The following is a 6,000-nucleotide window of genomic DNA, read 5'->3' as shown; positions in this document are numbered from 1 at the left end:
TTCTTGAAAATCATAGCTATAAGGTGGAAAATCATCCATATAAATTTCCATCACATCATGTACTAATTCGGCGAAAATACTCAAGACTGTTGTCTGGAAAGTGGCAAGAGCATTGCATAAGCCAAAAGGAAGGACCCTGTAGGCAAAATTACCCCAAGGACAGGTGAATGTGGTCTTAGCCAGGTCCTTTGGGAAAATTTCGATTTGGTTGTACCCACTGAATCCATATAGGAAAGAAAAAACCTTTTTTCGTGCCAGGGTGTCTAGCATTTGGTCGATGAAGGGTAGGGGAAAATGATCCTTCTTTGTGGCTTTTTTCAACTCCCTGTAATCGACACAAATGCTCCACTTACCATTTTTCTTGGGAACTAACACTAAAGGAGAGACCCACTCACTATCGGATATAGGGTAAATGAATCTTGCATCTAATAGCTTTTTGTATTTCTTATTTGACTATATCTTTAAGAGCTGGATTCATCCTCCTTTGTGGTTTCTGGACCGGCTTGCAACCTTCTCTGATGTATATGTGGTGACTACACACTGAGAGGTGTACTCCCTTCATTTCCTTATAACTCCAAGTGAAGGCTTCTAGGCTTTCTCTCAACATGTTGCATAGGTTTTCCTCTTCGAGAGAAGAAAGAGATGGATTGATTTTAAAGTTTTTCTCTGGGTTGAATTCTATGGTTTTGACACAGAGTGGGTTGGAATCGGCCAAGAATAAGTCAATTGGATGATTTTTCTGGGTTTCCTTTACTTCGTTTTCTAATGGTAACAAACCAAAAGTTGGACTTTGGAGCAGGTGTTCAATTAATTCATCCTCATCTTACTATCCTCCTCCTATGGTTGCTTCCAAAGCATAAAGCTGGGTGGAATAAACCTCATCTTCTTCCTACTCCTCCAACCATAAAGTTAAATCATTCTCTAGAGAAGGTTGAGCAGGAGGGTATAGGACAAATTGTTTGGACATATGCCCATTCTTGATGGTCATATTCCCAACTCTGTAGCTAATGTAAGCATCAGTTGTGGCCAACCATGGCCTCCCAAGGATGAGAGGATAACGAGTAAGTTTAGCCTTAGGCTAGAGAAATAGAAAATATGTAGGGTAATCCCAGGAGTCAATGGAGACCATCAAATCCTCCACAATTCCCTCAGGGGTGACTATGGAATGGTCTGCAAGTTGCAAAATTATTGTGGTCTTCCTCAATGACCCTTGGAGGTTGAGCTTGAGCATGGTGTCCTTGGTCATCACATTAATGTTAGCCCGAAGATCAATCAGAGTGTGTGGAATGATGGTGGCATTGATGTGCACATCTACTACAGGGCTTCCAGGGTCTAAATATTTTGGACATATTACCTTCCCGAGCATTAAGTCGGACAGCTGCCCAATGACATTAATGGTAGGGGCATCCCTTTTTCTTCTTCCTGGATGCTTGAAGAATTTCTCCTTAATCAACTTATTGTAAACGGGAACATCTTTTATTTCCTGGAGAAGGGGGATCTTTACACATAGATTTTTGAATTCTCCCAGAAGTTCAATTTCTTCTGGGGTAGGCTGGAGCGATTGGGCTAATATCTTAGGAAAGGGTAGATTTACTTTAAGATTTCTTTCCTCTCGTTCTTCCTCAACCTCCATATGTGGAGGGGGAGGTTGGTTATCTGGGAGAATTCTCCTAGATCTTAGGTTGATCTCCTAGATTTCTACAACATAAGCTAGGTATGATGTCTCTCCACTGTATACTAGTTCAGCCTGCCTATTGTGCGGTTTCAGATTTGGCTGGGCAGGAATTTTGGGTTGCTTGGGTGGAGCACAGTGTAGGAGTTGTTGTTGGGTAGGTGGTAGAGGCCTCCACCCCTAGAGTGGTGTATTCCACTGAGGTTGTGGTGGAGCTTAAAGTTGAAATGACTATCTGGCTGGCTGGGAATAACATTGAGATGCATAGGAACAAGGAGGGGGTGTAGACCAGGAAGGATGAGCAGGGGGTCTACATGAAGGTATAGTTGTGGTTTTGTTGGGGTGGTAATATGCATGGGATGACCCTTGCATGCCCTGCTGGTATGGTCTAGGCCCAGGAGGTCTCCTTTTTTTTATGTAATAAAGCTACTCAGTGACCCCTTCAGCTCCTTGATATACTACTTTGAGTTTGCGTAAATAAGGGCACTTACCTGTGGAGTTTTCTTCATAGACCGAGAAAATCTCAATACAGTTCAATGGACATTCATTCCCAGCATGCCTCCTAGTGCATCTAGGGAAAAAGATGGCCAAGGCTCTCTGTACTTCCTTTTGCTTCCTTTTGATGCTCATGGTGTCTAATTGCAAGGAAAGGGTTTGCATCATCTCACTTTTGAAATCTTTGAGCTTGTTTCCAATTTCACCCTTGATGGATGAGTTGGAAGATGATGTACTGGCCATAGGTTGACTACTCCTACCCTTTTTCCTGGCTGCCCTAGAATGGTTTCTAAAGAAAGTCATGATATCCTCATAGAGTATTTGGTATATATCTCATCCTGCTAACAAATTTAAGGTATCCAGAAGATATTCCCTTACTCCTCTGAGCAAGACTAGCTTTAGTGACTCAGGGTCAAGTGTGCACCTGGCCCTTTTGTAACTAAGTTGGAATCTTTCTTCGTAATCTTCTAAGGATTCGTCCTAGCGCATGGTCAACTTGAAAATTTCTTCTTTAGTATCCTTTGACCTACAATAGTCCCGATATTTGTTGTCAAATTCCTGTTGCATATGAGTACAAGTTGTGATGTTATCTCTAGGTAAACCCATGAACCAGCTCAATGCTGCATCCTTGAGGGTAGATGGAAACAATTTTAATTTTTGTTCATCATCTCTATAGTCATAGGTTCAACATATAACAAGAAGCTCAAGTAGGAAAGTGTCGAGGTCCTCTATGGTTAGGCCATGGAAATGAGCTAGGGCGGAGGGGTTTATATTATTCATCTTAGTGTCCCCGTTGGTTTCCCTGATGGGGAAGGCACCCTCAAATCTCTCTTTATTCCCTCTATCAATTCCGTTTTTAGCCATTGGTTCAATAGGAATGGGTTCTTCTTCTTGTTCTTCCCCTGTAGGTTCTTCAAATATGTTAGATTGCTCACCTAAAGGTTCCTCCAGCTCATAGCCACCGAAGAAGACAGAGGGTTGGCTGTTGGATGCAGTGGGGCTATTTGGCAAGAATTACCCTAAATTTCCCCTATTCCTATGAGGCATGAAAGGAAATGTTTTTGGGTTGGTTTTTGTAAGATTGTTTTAAGCTGGAAAGTAATTTGCAAAAATGAAATTGACGACTGAATGAAAAATCACTGAAGGAATGAACAAGCTACTTGTTGAATTGAAATTCTACTTGCAGAATGGAAAGGAAAGCATATAATGAAATATGAAATAAAGGAACCTACTAGATTACTTTTGTAGAATAAACTAATGGAAGAAAATTGAAGACAATAAGTAGAAGAAAAGAAGGTAGTAATCACATTCTACTCAGACACCTCCCCGGCAACGACGCCAAAATGTGATGAGCACCAGTATTACAGCAAGGATGTTGCAATTCCTAAGCTACCAGCTTTACTTATCAACCAGGGGTTCATACAAACTTGGAGGTGACAATGCTATAATCTCAAGTAAAAGTGAAGGTCCTGTCTATTGTAACTGTTCATCCGGCGAGAGACCCCAGGGGTTGCAAGTCAGACTTATATAGAGTTAGAAGAAGCTTTATTCTTTGATGCAAGAAGAGCAAATCTATTCTAAGAGAGCTACTCTACTACAGTAATGAGGAAAACAACATGTAATGCTAAATCACACCATATCCTAATTAAGCATTTAAACATCTATGCTAAGTAGAATTTTTAAATCAACACTAACCTCATGTTGCTATCTAAGTTACACAAGTAAAGAGCATCAAACCATACTAATGTGTGATCAAGAAAACTGAACTAAATCTGTTTTCACCCTTTTAGGTTTTTTGGTAAAATCAAGCATGCAATTTAATTGTTCCTGTGGATGTGACAACTGGATGGAAGGTGGTTGAGGATGGATAAAAGGCTTATGGAGTGATTGGATGGGGTGGAAGGTTCATAGGTGGTATTTTTTGACTTCTTAGAGGTTCCCCATCAATTCGGCCTCGAAACAAGCCGTCTCAGGAAAACCTACAGGATGTACGAGAAACCTATAGGATGATCCTCTAGGAATTACAGGAAACTTACAAGATACCACCAAGAGCTAATTGTGAGGTGTTGGGAAGCTGATAAAAGGTGTGTGATGAGTGGGATTTGGTGTTATAAGGTTTAGGAACACTCAGGTGTCAACATCCAATAGAAGAGATGGCTACATTATCTCAATGTGTCTAGGGGGATTTCAATGAAAAAGGACAAAAAAACTAGTGAGGGTGATGGTGGAACAAGAGATGGTTAAGGTTGATGAGGTGGAAGATGGATGTTGGTGATGAAGTCTAGACCTCCTCCTGAAGTACCTGCAGTGCTTAAAACATGTGTGTCTTTCAAGAACTATGCAACAAGATACATCTTCATAAACTAGAAAAGCATGAATCAATTGCCCATATTATGCATGAAGAAAGTGTTGAAGGAAATGAGAACATGAGTGAGATCTTATTGCAAAAATAGAGTAATGGAAAAAGATGACAATGAAATGAACCAAATGCTGAATCAAGACAACAAACTCCAAAGCTCATGCAAGAACTAGAAATCTGTGTTTTTGGGGCTGTTGAAGGGTCTCTTCCTTAGGTCATGCTCCCAGAGGGAGGTAGTGAGGCCAATGCACCTGCTAAAAACCTTGTGATAATCCTTTTCCTCCTTGCTATCTTGCTAACTGAAAGAAGGAACAAATGGAAGCAAACTAACATACAACCAATCTAATCTACAATGTTGTAATGGAAATGTAGCTACTTAAGAAAATGAACAATCAAACTATGAATCTATGTTAACATACATGTAAAATAAAGAGGATCCTTCGCTGCTAGCGTTAGGCCCTAACCCAAGAGCTTCAGTCCTCTGAGATAACTCAGTGATGTCTCAAAACAAAACTCATTCTTATTATCAAAACAATGGATTACATCAAAAACTATCACAAGTCTTGCAGCTCGAAAATAGAGTAGAGTTTTACAATCAAAAATATGAATCCTACTGAGGTCCTAGGCCTCTCTTCTTATACATCTGAAGTCTCCAACAAATTCCTTAAAATTAGGGAGGCTAAGCTCCCAACTTCGAGATAAACTGGTGCTTTGTCTTTCACTTTCTTGGCTACCTTCTAGTCCCCTTGATTTGGTTGTTTGCACTCCGAGCTGATGGAGGAAATATTCGAATGGAGGGGTAGTAAATGAGGAGGATTTAGCTCCTATAATTCCTCTCCCTTTTCCCATTCGAGTTTTGACCAAGGTCTTTGCCAAAATTCCTTGCTTTTATCTTTTAATCCTGCATTAAATGCACATTAGACCACAAAGCAAAATATCCAACTCTAACTCATCTCATAAACAAAATATAATCAAAAGTATGCAATAAGTTGTGAGAATAGTTGCTTTGACTAGGTTAGGAGGTGAATTAAGGCCCATATAATTACATAATGATGAGGCTCATCACCTTTCCTTCCGAGGAAAATTCAAGAAAATTTCTTGAAATTAAAAGCTATCTTACTCAAAGATTGTAGCCATTGGACTCCTAGTACAACATCAGCACCACCCATTGGAATCGAAAGAATTGGACTATTAAATACATATTCTCCCATGTATAGCTTGATATTATGGCACCTTCCAGGGAAATTTATGGTTCCTCCATTTGCAGCCATCACTTGACACTCTGGTTCTAGATATAGGAAGCAATTAAAATCCTTGGCTATCTTACAATGAATAAATCTATGGGTACTTCTTGAATCAATCAACACTATTAACTTTTTCTTCTTGATATGTCCTTTTATCTTGACAGTATGAGGAGTGGTAATTCCAGACAATGCATTATAATATATGGTTGGATTCATTTCTTCTTTCTCTA

The sequence above is a fragment of the Pinus tabuliformis genome, chromosome 3_1 (genome assembly GCF_031772625.1).
Source record: "Pinus tabuliformis cultivar Carrire ecotype Pingquan chromosome 3_1, CPIR1, whole genome shotgun sequence".
In the NCBI taxonomy this organism is placed as follows: domain Eukaryota; kingdom Viridiplantae; phylum Streptophyta; class Pinopsida; order Pinales; family Pinaceae; genus Pinus; species Pinus tabuliformis.
The sequence above is the reverse complement of the archived record's forward strand: the minus strand, read 5'-3'. Positions refer to the sequence as shown.